We start from the raw sequence: 17,852 nt of genomic DNA, 5'->3' as shown, positions 1-17,852 counted from the left end.
AAATCCTTTCTTACATACTGTTTTGTGCACAAAAGTAGAAATCCATTGGATTCTTTATTACATACTGTTTTGAGCAATAATTGCGCACTAATTCTTGGAATTCTTTTTCTGACACACCCATTTCGAGCACAAGTTCACTGAGATATTTCTTGCTCACATATGCTTTTGATTAGAAGTTCCTTCAATGTTTTGATACCCACATGCCCAATTGAGTAAAAGTTCATTGAATTCATTCGTTATTCTAGCTTGTCATGGATTCAATCAGTGTTGCCTCATCAACGTACTCTCTAGTTGCAGAAGTTCTCCTACTAATACTCCTCACCTTTCTGAAGAAGAGGAATAAGAGGAGTTTGGCATTACCATTAGCATTAGGTCCTCCTGGATGGCCTTTCATTGGGAACCTCCCTCAGCTTGGGGATAAACCCCACCGATCTCTTTCCCTCCTTTCTTAGAAATATGGGCCTCTCATGACCATCAAATTTGGCATGTAGACATCATTTGTTGTGTCATCTCCATCCATGGCAAGAGAAGTACTGAAGAAAAATGACCACAACTTCTCAAGCAGGATAATGAATATAGCGGCAAGGACATTATACTACCAAGGCCCACAAGTCTAATATGGAGTCCTAATGACCCTCATTGGCGCTTGCTTAGAAAGACCTGCAATGTAGAGATTTTTAGTGTCAAAAGGTTGGATGCTTTGCAACATTTGAGTAGAGAGGAGTTATTTAAGACTATTGATTGCATATTGGAGGATTGTAAATAGGGGAATAGTGTGAAGATCGATGAAAGAGCTTTTATGATGTCTCTTAGCCTTGTGGGTCAGATGGTTTGCGGCAATCAACTACTTGATCCAGGCTCTGCACAAGCTGTAGAGTTGATAGGGATTCTAACCTTATCAGATTTGTTTCCTTTTCTGAGGAGGTTTGATCTTTAGGGGCCGAGCAGTAAAACTAAGATTTTGTCCCAGCATTTTGATAACACATATAATAGACTTAATGAGGAGCAACTAGCACAGAGGGCTGATATGCAGTGCCAACGTAATGATGTGAAGGATTTTTTGGATGTAATGTTGGATTTGAGAGAAGATGGTACACAGCTTAATTTGGAGAACATCAAAGCAATGCTTATGGTAAGTTGGATTACCTAGACTAATTTTTCTTTCATATTTCATGTTCCATCTAGATACTTTTCATGTGAACTTATATTCCCTACTTTCTTTCAAAAGAAGTGTGTTGAGAGGATATTATCTATACATTTTTTGAAAAGGAAGTACTTGCAATCATAAGAGTGGTGTAAATATATAAGAGAATATCTGAATTTATATGGAGAGAAGCTTTCTATTAGTGGATGTTGTCGAGATATTTTAGAAATTACTTATATTTAAATTTTGGAAAGGGGGGACTTATCAATTATATGCGACCTGGGTGTATAAATATATTAAGTCAAGAAAAAATTAAATCATATATAAATTCATATGAAGAGAAGCTTTCTATTAACAAATGTGGCTGAGCATTTTTAAGAATATTTAAAAGCAAGAGCAGGTGATCTCATAAATTTTATAATCTAATTTATGCTTTAAATTTCTTAAGATCCAAATCATTCTCATCCATCAAAAATCAAAACTTTATTTATGTAGTATCCAATGATGAATGCTATTAAAAATTAGAATATTTTTAATTGGTTAATAAATAAGATAAAGGTACATCATACACTTTTTGTGAATGTTTTTGATAAAGATAAATGGGTTTTACATGGACCCAAAACCAAAAGTTTTACAAAACCTGGCCATCAGCCAATAAAATAGAAACCAACAACAAAACAGGAGAACACCCCAAACTGAATACAAAAGCAAAAAGAAACAACTGTTGGCATATGATGAATCGGTATGATGATAATTTATATTGTCATTGATGTCAATAAGTGCAGGTGAACTGGTATGAAAATTGGAAGAAGTTGTTATTGATATTCAAGTAGGAGAATCGGTATGAAGGGATCAAGTGGACCAGTGTTAGGGTTTTATTAAGTGTGACTACCGGTTGGTAGTCTCAGCTCTAGGGTTTCCGGTTTGGAAATCTAGCTTGTGCGATGCAACCGGTGACATTATGTGATGAGTTAGCTAAGAGATAAGGATGAGATCGAGATGTCACGTCAGTTTTGTGTACGTGAAAGATTTCCTTGAGGATCTTGCATGTGAAGATCAATTGCATTAAGTATCTACCTTGTGAATGAACATTCTTCTTAGCTGTATGTGAAGAGAGCGTGATGGGTTACTAATTTTCATGTGCAGTGAAGAATGGATGATGCAGAATGACTTGTGATCTGTTTGAGATTGTTTTATTCTATGCAAAGTTTTTGAACGGTCAGGATTGGACCACTTGTAATTATAAACCTAAAATGTTTGGGGTTTAGGGTTTATGCTACCAACCTAATTGTTGTCTATAAGGTCGATGATGTTTATTATTATTTGTGTTGTCAAATGTTGTGTTTATATCCGAGTGATGAGATGTTTTCCAAACCAATGAGTGGAAAACTGCAGAGTGTGATTGTAGAGTAGAGGAGCTGAAAAGGATCTGCCTTAGCATGTAGTGCTATTATCAGATCAGAGCTTTACGTGTTGTCTTCTAACCATTTCAACAGTAGGAAAATCCCTTACTGGGTAGCTTTAATAGGCTTATTGAAAATCCTCTAACCAGGGGACTCAAGATCATTGAGTTCTTCAAATTCTCTAGCGGTGTAACCTTTAATAGGGTATATAGCCATCCCTTAACTGGGTGATCTTTAACAGGATCGGTTCCTAATAGAACCTTATTGTAAAGTCTTTAACCAGACTAGGCTCCTAACAGAGCAAGCATCAAAAGAGTTCAAAAACAAGCTTGAGGGTATTCATCCCCGCCCTGATTTTTCCCATTTGGGTTTCCATGTGAAAAATCTGTGTGTCATGAGTTGTTCATTTTTCATGTGATGATTAAGCGATCTTTGTTTAGGTGAATATGCATGCAAAGATAATGGTTATGGTATTACTGATACAACACATGCATGAGTATATTGGTGAAGTATTTATCAAGTGTTGAATGTTATTTGAAGTATTCAATTTTATTGGTTTAACTGTCTGATGTCTTACTATGTTTAATCGGTATTGCCATGGTTAAGTTCAACAATGAAGACAACCGGTTAGCATTTTTTTTAACTTGATAAGTTGTTGAGAAGTTTTTGTATGTACTGATTCACCCCCCCTCTCAGTACCAGTTAGAGTATTTGTTGTTCATCATTATTCATCAATTGGTATCAGAGCAACTCCAGGTGCTCAATGATATAAGCTTAACCGCTTGAGGTAAAAATCCTTCTTTAATGATGAGAAGGGAAGGTCCTAAGTTCAATAGAGATAACTTCAAAATATGGAAGGACAGAATGAAGATTTATATCAAGATTTTGGGTGCTCAACACTGGAGCTATGTTGAGAATGCCTATGTAATCCCCACTGGCACTCTAACCGATGATCAAAAAAGAGAGATTCAAGAAAATGGGCAAGTCATGGAAGCCCTTATTAGCAGCATGTCCGATATTGAGTTCATTGATGTACAAGATAAGGACACTCCTAAGGATGTATGAGACACACTGGAAACCATTTATGGTGGTAATGAGCATGTCAAGTAGGCTATGGAAGAGAGCCTTAGAGAAAAATTTGAAGACATAAGGATGGTTGAAGGTGAGACCATTCAGCAATATGACATAAGGATCAAGACTATGGTTGGAGATATCAAGAGCACTGGTGGAACAATTGATGATGCCACCGTTGTCAGTAAATTTTTGAGATCATTGTTACCGGTCTATGCAATCATAGTTGCTGCTATTCAGGAGCTAAGGTCTATCGACAAAACCAAGGTATCCTTAGACTCTATCATTGCAAAGTTGACTACATATGAGTTGAATAGCTATGATGGTAGTGTTCAGAAGACCGAGTCCGCCTTTAGAGCATTTACTGCAATGGAGAGATATGGATGATGAAGAGATTTTGATGGAGTTTGAAGCTCTTCTTACCAAGAGACTTCCAAAGGCACTGGAAAATACAGAGGTAAGCTTCCTTTAAAATGATTTTCCTACAATAAGATAGGACATATAGTTGTTAACTATCCTAACAATGACAATAAGGATTAACCGGAGAGGTTTAGAAAGTATAAAGGAGAAAGTAGGAGAAATTGTCTTGTTGCAGTGGATGAAGGTGTTACTGATGAAGAATCTGAGGATGAAGAGAATGAGGACATAGTGTTTGTAGCTGTAAAGAAAGAAGTTTCTGACAAGAAATACCTTGTCTCTCACATTGACAACTCTAATGAGTGGATTATTGATAGTGGGTTTTCTCACCACATGACTGTTGACGGAAGAAAGTTTCTATCTCTAGAAGAATATGATGGAGGTTTTGTCCGGTTTGGCAATGATGCACCATGCTTCGTGAAAGGTAAAGGATCCATCTCACTGAATGGAAAGAACAGTGCAGATGATGTCTACTGGGTATAATAAGAACAACTTTTTGAGTGTTGCTCAACTATAAGACAAAGGACTCATTTTGGAGTTCAAAGGTGGAGTTTGTAGTATAATTGGAAAGAGTGGTGAACTTATTGCGATCAATAAGTAGACCAGAGGTAACTTGTTTTAGTTGAATGCTAAGATTATTCAGTGTCTGATGGTGAAGTTTGATGAAAGTTGGATATGGCATAGGAGACTTTGTCATATAAACTTTGACCATATTGTAAAAGCCAGTAAATCACGGCAGTAAGAGGATTGCCTTTGCTGAACAAACCTAAGAATTCTTTGTGTAGAGAATGCCAACTTGGGAAGATGTCTTCCTCAACTTTCAAAGGTAAATCTTTATCAGTAGAGAACTTACTTGATCTTGTACACACCGAACTATGTGGTCCAATGAAAACAAGAAGTATTCAGGGAGATATGTATTTCACGATTCTTACTAATGATTGCTCAAGAATGATGTGGGTCACATTCTTGAAAGACAAGTCTGCGGCATTTGGAAAGTTCAAAGCCTTTAGACCATTAGTAGAGAAGGAAAGTGGTCAAGGGATAAAATGCCTAAGAACTAATAAAGGAGGTGAATTCACTTCTGATGAATTCATCAAGTACTATGAAGAGAACGGTATCAAGAAGTAGTTGTCTACCCCAAGGACACCACAATAGAATGGCATAGCAGAAAGGAATAACAAGACTAGAGTTGAAGCGGCCAGAACAATGCTCATTCGAGGAAAGGTTGCTCACACTTTTTGGAGAGAAGCGGTGAGCACTGTAGTCTATACTATGAACCGGGTACTCATTAAGAAAGGTAAAGTTAAAACCCCTTATGAGTACTGGACTGGGAAGACTCCCACTATGAGTTATTTAAAAGTATTTGGCAGTAAGTGTTATATCAAGAGAAGTGAGCATCTAAGAAAGCTTGATGCTAAATGTGATGAAGGAATATTTTTGGGATATTCCACTAAAAGCAAAGCTCTCAAGTGCTAGAACAATAGAACTCAAAAAATTGTTGAGAGCATCAATGTCAGGGTTGATGAATCCCCTAAGAAACATGAGGAAACCAACAACGAGCAAGTGGAAGATGAACCGGGTATAAACTTATGGGAACCAGTTAAGAAAGAAACAAGCAAAGACCTCAGTGTTCCTATACCGATAGATGTTGCAGTAAGTGAAGAAGAAGATGGAGAAGAAGAAGAAGAAGAAGAAGAAGAAGAGGAAAAGCAAGCAGAACCAGCTAGAGCCATTCCTAGATATGTGAAACTTCATCGTGATCCGAAGCAAATTATAGGAGATAAAGATGTGGGGATACTCACAAGAAGAAAGGTGAAAGAAAACTCTTGCATGATTTCTAAATTTGAGCCTCAGACCACTTGAGAGGCACTTATAGATGAAGACTGGATTAAGGCAATGGAAGAGGAGCTGGACCATATAGAAAAGAATGCAACATGGTCTTTGGTTCCCAAACTGGAACACAAGAATGTAATAGGTTCCAAATGGGTCTTCAGGAATAAGCTCAATGAAGAAGGCACAGTTGTAAGGAACAAGGCAAGACTTGTATGCAAGGGATATGCTTAAGAAGAGGGAGAAGACTATAGAGAAACATTTTCCCTAGTGGCTAGACTAGAAGGTGTTCAAATGCTACTTACATTTGCAACAATGAAGGGATTTAAGGTATACCAAATGGATGTGAAGTCTGCATTCCTAAATGGAATCCTAGAAGTGGAAGTGTATATTGAGCAACTGGATGGGTTTGCCTTATTAGAAGACAGTGACATGGTGTGTAGATTACACAAGGCCCTGTATGGATTGAAACAAGCACCAAGGGAATGGTATGAATGGTTACACTCTCATCTTGTGAAGATAGGATTTCAGAGAACAAGTGAGGACAACAAAATCTACATGAAATCCGAAGGTGATCAAATTCTGATCTGTGAAGTGTTTGTAGATGACATAATATTTGGGGGAGATGATGAAATGAGCCATATATTTGCAGATGAAATGAAAAAAGAGTTTGAGATGTCTTTGATTGGAGCAATAAAGTTCTTCATTGGTCTACAGATTCAACAGATGAAAGAGGGTATCTTTATTACCAAGTCCAAGTATGTCAAAAAGGTATTGAAGACCTTTGGCATGGAGGAGAGCAAACCAGTTGGTACACCAATGGTGACCGGCTGAAAATTGACTAAGGAAGATGATTCAATGCTAGTGAATGAGGAGTACCGGTTAATGATCGGTAAGTTGCACTATGTGGTACACAATAGACCAAATATTGCTCATGCAGTGGGCATTGTGGCCCATTTTTAGAAAAGTCCAAGAGAATCCCACTTGGTAGTAGTCAAGAGGATTGTTAGTTACCTAAAAGGGACAGTTGATTATGGATTGTGGTATCCATAAAATGGTGATTTTAATCTCAAAGTATATACCGATGCAGATTGGGCAGGTAATGTGGACGACTGAAAGAGCACAACTGGTGGAGCGTTCTTTCTTAGTGGAAGACTAGTATCATGGATGAGTAAGAAGCAGAGCTGTATTTCTCAGTCTACAACTGAACTGGAGTATGTGGCAGCATTTATAAACTGCACTCAAGCAATCCAGATGAAGCATGTATTGGATGGTTTCAAAGTACCTATATCTAAACCAGTGAGTATATTTTGTGACAACACAAGTGCAATAAATATTTCCAAGAATCTGGTATTGCATGCTAGAACTATGCACATTGAGCTTGAGTATCACTTCTTGAGAGAGAATGTTCAAAACAAAGAGGTTGTATTAGAACATGTTTCCAGTAAGGAGCAACTAGCAGACATATTCACTAAGCCCTTACCAAAGACTACATTTACCTATTTGAGACGTGAATTAGGGGTTCTGCCCCTTCATGAAGTAAATTAAAAATGTGTTCTCCACACCAGTCAGGTACTACAGTGTCAAATATTTTAATATTGATGTGTTGAAGGATGCTACTCCATAGGGGGAGCAACATAGTGGAGCATGGAAGCTTGTGCCTCCACTTTGGGATTGTTGTCAAAGGGGGAGAAGATATCTGATGATGTATGGGAGAGAAGATATTTGAAGTGATTAAGATATATGATATGGGAGAAGGTATATGTTATAGTTGCATTGGTCTATGTTGTTTAAAGTTGCAATGCTACACTGAGTATTGCCATCAATGCCAAAAGGGGAGATTGTTGGCATATCATGATAATTTATATTGTCATGGATGTCAATAAGTGTAGGTGAACTAGTATGAAGATTGGAAGAAGTTGTTATTGATATTCAAGTAGGAGAACTGGTATGAAGGGATGAAGTGAACCGGTGTCAGGGTTTCACTAAGTGTGACTACCGATTAGTAGTCTCAGCTCTAGGGTTTCTAGTTTGGCAATCTAGCTTATGCGATGCAATCGGTGACATTCTATGATGAGTTAGCTAAGAGATAAGGATGAGATCGAGATGCCACATCAAATTTATGCATGTGAATGATTTCCTTGAGGATCTTGCATGTGAAGATGGATTGCATTAAATGTCTACCTCGGGAATGAACATTCTTCTTAGTGTATGTGAAGAGAGTGTGATGGGTTATTGATTTCCATGTGCGGTGAAAAATGGATGATGCAGAATAACTTGTGATCTGTTTGAGATTGTTTTATTCTATGCAAAGTTTTTGAACAGTCAGGATTGGACCACTTGTAATTGTAAACCTAAAATGTTTAGGGTTTAGGGTTTATGCTACTAACCTAATTGTTTTCTATAAGGTCGATGATGTTTGTTATTGTTTGTGTTGGCAAATATTGTGTTTGTATCCGAGTGATGAGATACTTTCCAGACTAGTGAGAGGAAAACTGCAGAGTGTGATTGCAGAGTAGAGGAGCTGAAAAGGATCTGCCTTAGCATGTAGTACTGTTATCAGATCAGAGCTTTACCTATTGTCTTCTAACCATTTCAACGGTAGGAAAATCCCTTACCGGGTAGCTTTAACAGGCTTATTGTAAATCCTCTAACCAGGTGACTCAAGATCATTGAGTTCTTCAAATCCTCTAGTGAGGTAACCTTTAACAAGGTATATAGCTATCCCTTAACGGGGTGATATTTAACAGGATCAGCTCCTCACAAAACCTTATTGTAAAGTCTTTAACTAAACTAGGCTCCTAATAGAGCGAGCTTCAAAAGAGTTCAAAAACAAGCTTCTGGGTATTCATCCCCACCGTGGTTTTTCCCATTTGGGTTTCCACATGAAAAATCTGTGTGTCATGAGTTGTACATTTTTCATGTGATGATTAAGCAGTCTTTGTTTAGGTGAATATGCATGCAAAACTAATGGTTATGGTATTAATGATACAACACATGCATGAGTATATTGGTGAAGTAGTTATCAAGTGTTGAATGTTATTTGAAGTATTCAGTTTTACTGGTTTAGCTGTCTGAAGTCTTACTGTGTTTAACCGTTATTGCCATGGTTAAGTTGAGTGATGAAGACAATCGATTAGCATTGTTTTAACTTGATAAGTTGTTGAGAAGTTTTTGTATGTATTGATTCACCCCTCCCCCCCTCTCAGTACCAGTTAGGGTATTTGTTGTTCATCATTATTCATCAACAACAGCCAAAAAAACATAGACAAACACTCAGTTAAACAAGTGCACCAACTACTTGTTCTTCTGGATGGTAGCCTTGTTGTTTGCCTCCAATTCCTCCAGAATGAACCTAGAGGTTCCCTTATTGTTGCTCCTACTTCTGGTCCTGGAACTAGGGCCCGTAGTTTTATTGCTACCAACAGCATAGTCTTCATCGCCCAGATCTTTCTTTTTGTTACTGTCATCAAGGTCATTGTCAATAGGATTGGATATGTACTCCGCCACCATGACATTGATCTATTCCAGCCCCTCCATACTATTATTCATGGCCTCCTTACTAATGTCAACCAGATTCTTATTATTATTATTGATCTCCTCCATAGACTGCTCAACCTTCTCAATTCTTTGCTCATGATTAAATTTCATAACCTTGACATCATGGGAAAGCTTTTGGGTCATGATCATGAGCTTCTCCTCGATATCAATTAAGGGTATCAATCACCTTCCCCACCCACTTCTAGTAGTTCTCTTGGATTCTAGTCGCTTCCATCACCAGATTCATCAGAGAACTATCCTTCTGTAAACCACTATCCACATCTTTAGGTAGAGTCCCCTGCTTCTCCTTCAAGACATTAAGAGGAATGTCCAATTTGATTTCCTGGTCCAAGGTCTTGGGAGCATAGTCTTTAGCAACCAACTTCTTTTTGGAATAAGGCTCAATTTTAGAAATCATCTTGCTGGTCGATTTATATTTACTTGCACGCCATCTAGGGGCGTTCTTGCTGCTATGGGTTCCAGGAGTGACCAACATCTCACCCTCTTCAAGTGGCTTATAATCAGGGTCAACAAGGGGTTTGGTGCTCCGACTATCCTCCATCTCCATATTCGAATTAGAGACATCTTGAACATTAATATTAGGAGTTTGGCCTTTCTCAGAGAGAGAGGGCACAACTTCAAGGGCTTTGGTGTACTCCATAATGAGCACAATAAGCCCTTCATAGAGGACCAGATTATTGGGATTCTCAACATGTTTTTCAAGACTATTCTCCAAAGAAGAAACCAGATAGAAAGGAATCAAAATAACTTTGCCATGCCTAAAGTGACTCAAGATGGTAAAATGATAAAAAAAGATAGTGGCATATCTGCCATCAAGCGTAATGTACCTCAGGATGAACTCGGCCATGTTTGCCTAGGGAGCCATAATATCCTTTCTATTGTAGCCACCATCAGCCATTTTATTAACTCTTGAATGCTCCTTGTCTTTATCAAAAAAATTTGCAATGTCTTCCTCCCCTATTTTTCTGTCTTTGTGAAACCTTCTGCCATTCATAGCCAAACTCGTAACCATAGCCACCAGGGTTTCATCCAACTAATAATCAACACCATAGGCCCTCAAAACCCCTTTCTTCCACCCATTGACAAACGTTTCAGTGAGTAGAGGAGAAGGGCCATGAAGTCTTTCCAAGAAGGGAAACATTCCCCCATCAGCAATTTCCTACCACACTTCTTTATTTTTCTTCCATTTATCAAAAGTGGATGGTTCTTGCCTATTCTTGTCACCACCCATAATGGTTTGGGTCACCAAACAGAAACAGGAAATTGGCCACACCAGACAAGTCTCCACACAAAAGAAAGAAATGGGCCACACAAGAAGATAGAAAATCTAGGCACAAGGGAAGTTTCTAGATCTTCGGATAGGGAAATCGAAAGGATACTATTTCCCCAACAACTTAATCAAGTCATGATTGTTCTTCATTGGTTACCGCAAGTGGATGGTATCATCATAAGCCAGGTTGCACAAGCTTTTGGGAAAGAGTCCAGATTTCTCCACCATTTTTCTGCCACATATCCCACCGCCATATTGGCCAATAAATCCACTACTTTATTGGCTTTCCAAAAAATGTGAGAAATTTAGAATTCATCCAACTCTTTAATCATATCACAACAATCTTTGATCAAGTTGGGGATAGTTCAACTAGGATCCGTACATCCTTTCAAATAATTGATAATTTTCAGTGAGTTAGATTCCAGCCAGACCTTTCTGAACCCTTCCCTTTTAGCCATGTGTAACCCAAAATGGGCACTGTTGGCCTCCACAAAATGGTTAGACTGGGTGCCCAGAGGGATTTTTTTGTGAATGTTATGATACATCCTGATGGTGAAAAGTGGTTTTGATCAACTTTAACTATCTTAATGTGATCTCTATTATAACATGGAACATTCTATTATAGGGCAGTCTACTCATGACCACCACTTTAGATTTGTATGGTACAGTGCTTCAACACTGCTTCTCCTCCCATAAAAATTTCTTGGATCTTTCATAAAACTCAATTCAAATTAATCGTTCACAGTATTGTCATTATTAATAATACTATCCAATTTCTTGTTTTGCCAGGATATGTTTACTACAGATATCGACACAATTTTAGGAACAATTGAATGGACAATGGCAGAGATTTTGAGAAACCCAATAGTCATGAGGAAAGTCCAAGTAGAGTTGGATGATGTTGTGGGTGTGGAGAGAAGAATGGAGGAGGTAGACATAGGAAACCTTCCATATCTTTGAGCAGTAGTGAAGGAAGTGCTAAGATTACACCCTACAACCCCACTCATCTTTAGAAAGGAAGATATGTCTTGTGAGATTAGTGCATTTCTTGGTCTGAGAATACCCAGGTGACTGTGAATGTATGGGGCCTTGGGAGAGACCCTACTACATGGAAAGATCCTTTAAATTTTAATCCAGATAGGTTTCTAGAATATAACATTGACTACAAAGGTCAGGATTTTGAATTCATACGATTTGGAGGAGGAAGAAGGATATGCATTAGGCTTCCACTGGCATAGAGAATGGTTCATTTGGTGGTGGGATCGTTGGTTCAAGCCTTCAATTGGTCCATCCCTATGGAGAATTAGGCAGCTATTGATATGTCTGAGACATTTGGTATGACATTACTAAAAATTGTGCCACTGAGAGCTATTCCTACACAAAAAATGAAGTTTTAGGTTTTAAATTACAAAAATTCCTGTGTTTATATTTTCATTTCAAATCTTGAGATGGTATAGTGGTGGAGAACTTGTACTCTTGGAAAAGAGGTCATAAGTGTAAATATTGCATGATAAAGGTATGTATGCCTTGTTTGTAGTATAGTTAGGTGCCTCCTCCAAAAAATATGGGGTAGTCCCATATTACTGTAAGTCATAGTTCGGTCCATATTACTATAAGCCATATGTAGACATATAGTTAGATGTCTCCCTCAAGAAGTATGGGGTAGTCCCATATTACTATAAGTCATGGCTAGTACCATATTACTATAAGTCTTATGTAAACTATAAAAGAATTCATTTCCATTTGATTCTTATGACCTTTGGATGCTAGTTGTAATATTCAAATGCATGAAAAAATATTAAAAAATTTAATTTTCATGGGTTATATTTTTGGTTGAGTGTTTTGAAAATAATTGCATTTCCAATGAATAATGGAGGATACATAAAGAGCAATTAAATAGATTCTTTTAGTTAGTGTCATATTGTCATATGTTTCAAAGATTTCACTAAGACTTGAAATTTTAGAAAATATCATTATTGTAATCTATTTGTTAATTTTGGCCTCTTTCAAACATTCATGTGTTCCATAAGTCACTTGTAGATCCAAATCAAGTTACTTGACATCAATGACTATAAAAAGATTCTATTTCCATTTCAATTTAATTTTTTATATCTTTTCTTGTATTTTCTACCTATTGTTGAAATGTTTGAAAGATCAAAATATTAATATAATCATTTAAATGAGATTTCAATCCAAAATGTCACAATTCATTCATTAATGTTTTGAGCATAAGATGAAAGGACCAACCTTATCAAATATCTTACATACATTTTTATATGATTGTAAAAGTGATCTTAAGAACTTCGGTTACCTTATTAACCCAAACAAGTTACCTAACATAGATTATAGAAATTTCATTTCCATTTAATTTTGTATAATTTTTTTATGATATTCCATCAATTGTAAACAACTTTTAAGATACCTTAAAGCATTAATACAATCCTATTTAGATGATCTTCCAATCCAAAAAGTCATTCTCCATTAGCAAAAGACAAAAGAGACCAATGTTATTAAATAATGCATATATTTGTATAATTATAATAAATAATCTATAAAATTAAATTGTTAAATTAAATAATCTAAACTAGATCACTAGACTACAAAAGAATCCTATTTCCATTTCCATTTAAAAATCATATCTTTTCTATAATATTTTACCTTTACCAATTGAAAACAAATTAAAATAAATTATTAACATAATCATCTTTAAACCAAATTTTAAGTAAAAATCCATATTCCATTAATAGTTGTTTAAATAATAAAGCCAAAAAAATACCAAACTTATTAGGTGATCCAGACTTGCAAAAATTGGGTTGGGTTTGTCTTCTAGTTATTATAAGGAATCAAAATCTTGATTGAGACTTTGATAGGTTAAAAATCTATACTCTTTTCCTTCATTAATATGGTCTTTTGAAATAGCTGCATGTAGGATGTTTCTCCCCTAGTTTTATTAAAGATTAAATCTAATGGTATTTTTATCATCTACTCATGAGAATCTAATTTGATTGTGCATCATTTATTTGATCCTTAATTTATTGTTTGAATAGACGAATGTCATGTTGACATGGTTGTGTGATAAATATTAGTATGAACAATTTAATGTAGTTATGTAATATTATATAAATTTGGGACTTTTTATATTTTTTGTGGTTTGTAATGAAATAATTTATACAAAAGGAAAAGGAAAAATATGTTATAATTTTGTAAATATTCAAGAATGATAAAAAAAAATAGAGTACAAACTTCCAAGTCTTTCAAAAGAACACAAGTTTTAATAAGAAGATCATAAACTAACCTAGAATTATATATACCATGTACCTATGTCTTGAATGCCGCCTAAATTTACTTAACTACCTATATAAGATTGTATTAATCATCACATAACTTAGGTAAGAGAATATTAAAAGATTAAGGGCATAACATGGCCCCATTCTTCAAAGAAGCATTGTCTTCAACACTTACCAATTGTGGATGGTTTTGCACAAAATATTTATTTTTTTAATTATCATGTTTGATTGAATAGGTTTTCCATTTAATCAAATACTCTAAGATTAGTGTCATCTATAGCCTCTTAGTGGTATGTATTACAACTCTTTTGTCTATTAACCTTCTTCAAACATGAAACATGAAAAGCTAGATGTATTTGTTGAAATAGGTAACTCTAATTTGTATGCTATAGTATAAATCTTGCACCTTTTGAGGGTCATAATATTTGAGTGCATGCTTGTTATCTTTCTAATGTTGTTTCAATAAAATTTGTTGATATGGTTGTAATCACAAAACTTAATCTCCCATTTCAAAGTCCATATTTATAATACTAAACAACAAATGCAATGCCTTAAGTTCTTGCCAATAATGTAGTTAGTTTAGAGTAGAAAATAGAAAAGCATTTGAAATGATATCTTTTTGATAGAAACCCACTTGCTTACATTAAATATCTAGAATATTATTAATAATAAAATAATAGATATTTCCATAAAAGAACTGAAGATGAACCAATAAATATTTAAAGAGATTCAAAGAATGGAATAAAAAATAGAAACTTGATTTATTTAAAATTGATATTATTATACTTCCTTTTATGTAAATAAATTTATTCACCTTAATAATAACATAAATGATATATAATGGAAGTATATGATTAATGCTAAATATTTAATTAAATTTTTAAATATTTTATTATACTAAATTTAAATATAATATTTTTTAGATTAAATATAATATTATTTTCTATTAATTAGAAAAGATAAGTCTAGTTGTAGTTCAAAATCACTTTGTAAAAGAAAATAAGATATTATTTTAAATTTCATAAAATAATATTTAAATTATAGCTATGTAAACATTATTATACTAAAAAGTGTTTATAGAACTATTTTATTTACTTAAACAAAAAGTTATTTTAATGTATTTTGAAACTATTTTATTTACTACATTATGTATATACATAAGTTTATTTTATTTATTTTTTAAATGATTTTTAATATAATTTTTATATGCTATATGCATGATTGTTTTTAATTTATTATATATATGATTAATTTTACATAATATTTATTAACTAGTTCTAAAACTAATAATAATTTTTATATAAAATTATTATTTAATTTGAAAAATTAATTTTTATATTTTTATATTATTTTATTTTTTAATAACAAATAACATTTTATTGAAATAATTTTTAAAATATATTTGTTTAATTTCAATTTTTCTTGAAATATTCCTTGTGGGATTGTTTATTAATATATATATATATTAAAAGTAGAAAACAAATCTAAATATACGATTTAAATTAAAAGTTAAATATACTTGTTCAAATTTTTTAAATTGACTTATCTATTAATCATCAATTTTTAAAGTGAAGCTTACTTTTTAATACAAGACTCATAAAAAATGAAATTGTGAATTCTATGAAAAGAAGTGGAAGAATTTGAGTGCTCCAATTTGAAAATCTAAAGTGAAGCTAATGCTCAAATTTTGACATGGAAAATCTTCCATCACATGCTGCATGTAGGGGATATATTGAAATTTTTTAAGCTCTGGCCAAAGAAATGTCCTTATTAGTCACATATTAAATTGGAAAGAAGTTGTTTTAGGCATAGGTCTTCATAATATTTTGGTTGCTAATTCTATATGACACACAATTTTGGGGAATGTATAGAAAAGTAAATGAATGTCCATGTTTTCTAATCATATTGTTCATTAGGAAGTAGAAATGCTCACTTTTACTCTAGCATCATTCTACAATTTATCTCTTTATGTTTTGTGGATGGGTGACACTAAAGAAGATGCAAAGTACACAAGCAGGAAATTAATCTTCAATTTTTACAGCTCCACAAAGAAGATATCATTGCTCCAGAAAACTCCAAAGTTCATTCAAATTTAAAATATAATTGACTTGCCTATTGTATTATCCCTTAAGTTTTTGTCCACGGATCAAGATAAAATTGTTGAAAATTATACTTTTTAATGTATTGTGCAGAATTTCTTAATTAAATTCTGATTTGTAAGACGATTTTCTATTAGCTTTTCCTACTATACCCTTGATATTTAGGATTTCTTTTCTTTTCTGTGCAATTCCTTGAGCACTAATTCTTTTTACTATAATCCAAATTTATTTAATACCAAAAAAATATACACTGAAAAAATCACCACATAATCTAATCATAGAAAAATACACGTCAAAGAATTAAAAATATTAAATATCAGTTAGAACTTCATGCCAATCTGTCCCATGCAGGGTTTTAGGATATAATTTATAAACTAGGTTTATGAATTGTTTAAGATAATTTGGAATTGTTGAAGATAATTTGGTTTGTTTTATATGCTTTTTAAATTGAAATAATGCAACATAAAAAAGAATAATACAAGAAAGTAAAAAGACTAATCAGTAGCAGCAAAAACTGTCAAACAGAAGAACAGTAAAAACAACTAAACAGAAGGAAAAAAAACTATCTGAACACTATTACAAAGTACAGTATATAACAAGGTTGGTCAGCAACATCCTAATGCAAAATAATAGCTGAAAATAGACATATAACATAGACAAGATCTTGATAAACAAGAAGCTAATTTAGAATAACTTTGCCACTGGCTGAAAAAGAAGAAGCCTATCATCTATTACTTAAGCTGTTGTTTTGAACCTTGGCATTCAAAATAACGTGATGGTTTTATTTAACATTTAAAAATGTAGGTGTTTAATTGTTTTCTCTAATCAGTTGGACTTTTTTGGGCTTTCCAAGGAGCAGTCTAAGAGCAGAATGTTACAGGTTTTTTTAATATGTCAAGTGGTGGGGAATGTTAATAGGAAGGTCTAACCATTATTATCTTTTATCTTTTTCTGTAACACTAGTCATCATCATAAAGAATTTGGTAGAATTAAACTAGTTATAAGTACTACCTATCGGCCACACAGAAATTATTCTGGTAGATTGCGGAGAAGTGGAGCACCAAAGAACAGACCACCATCCACCTTGCATTGCATTCAATATCAGATACCCATTTAATCACAAATTCATTGGGCGACCTTTTATCCACAGACACCTTTGAGCATAAATTCATTGCATGATTTCCTATCCACATACACCTTCTAGCACAAAATCATTAAATGCTTTTCTACATACCGTTTCGAGCACAAATTCATTGAATGCTTTTCTACATACTGTTTCAAGCACTAATTCTGTGGATGAACTATTCTTACATACCCATTCTAGCACAAGTTCGTTGAAATATTTCTTGCTCACGTACATGTTCTATTGCCCACAAACCCAGTTGAGTACAAGTTAACTGAAATCATTCTTGTTAACATACTCTCTAGTTCTAGGAGTTCTCCTATTAATATTCACTATTTTTTTGACGAAAAGTAGTAACAGGAGTTTGGCATTACCATTACCACCAGGTCCTCCTGGATGGCCTTTCACAGGGAATCTCCCTCAGCTTGGGGAAAAGCCCCCACGATCTGTTTTTCTCCTTCCTCAGAAATATGAGCCTCTCATGACCATCAAATTGGGCATTTGATAAAAGAGGCGTTATGTAAGACTATTGATTGCATCTTGGAGGATTGTAAACGAGGGAATAGTGTGCAAACCAGTGAAAGAGCTTTTAAGATGTCTCTTAGCCTTGTGTGTCAGATGGTTTGCGGCAAGGAACTGCTTGAGCC

General features: G+C 34.5%; 1 pseudogene; it reads left to right on the top strand.

Annotated features, from left to right (window-relative positions):
• Positions 1–251: 251 nt before the first annotated feature.
• On the top strand, positions 252–12,093 carry LOC131875402 (geraniol 8-hydroxylase-like; annotated as a pseudogene).
• The last annotated feature ends 5,759 nt before the right edge of the window (positions 12,094–17,852 follow it).

This window comes from Cryptomeria japonica, chromosome 4, assembly GCF_030272615.1.
Source record: "Cryptomeria japonica chromosome 4, Sugi_1.0, whole genome shotgun sequence".
In the NCBI taxonomy this organism is placed as follows: Eukaryota; Viridiplantae; Streptophyta; class Pinopsida; order Cupressales; family Cupressaceae; genus Cryptomeria; species Cryptomeria japonica.
This window is presented reverse-complemented; position numbering and strand designations above follow the sequence as displayed.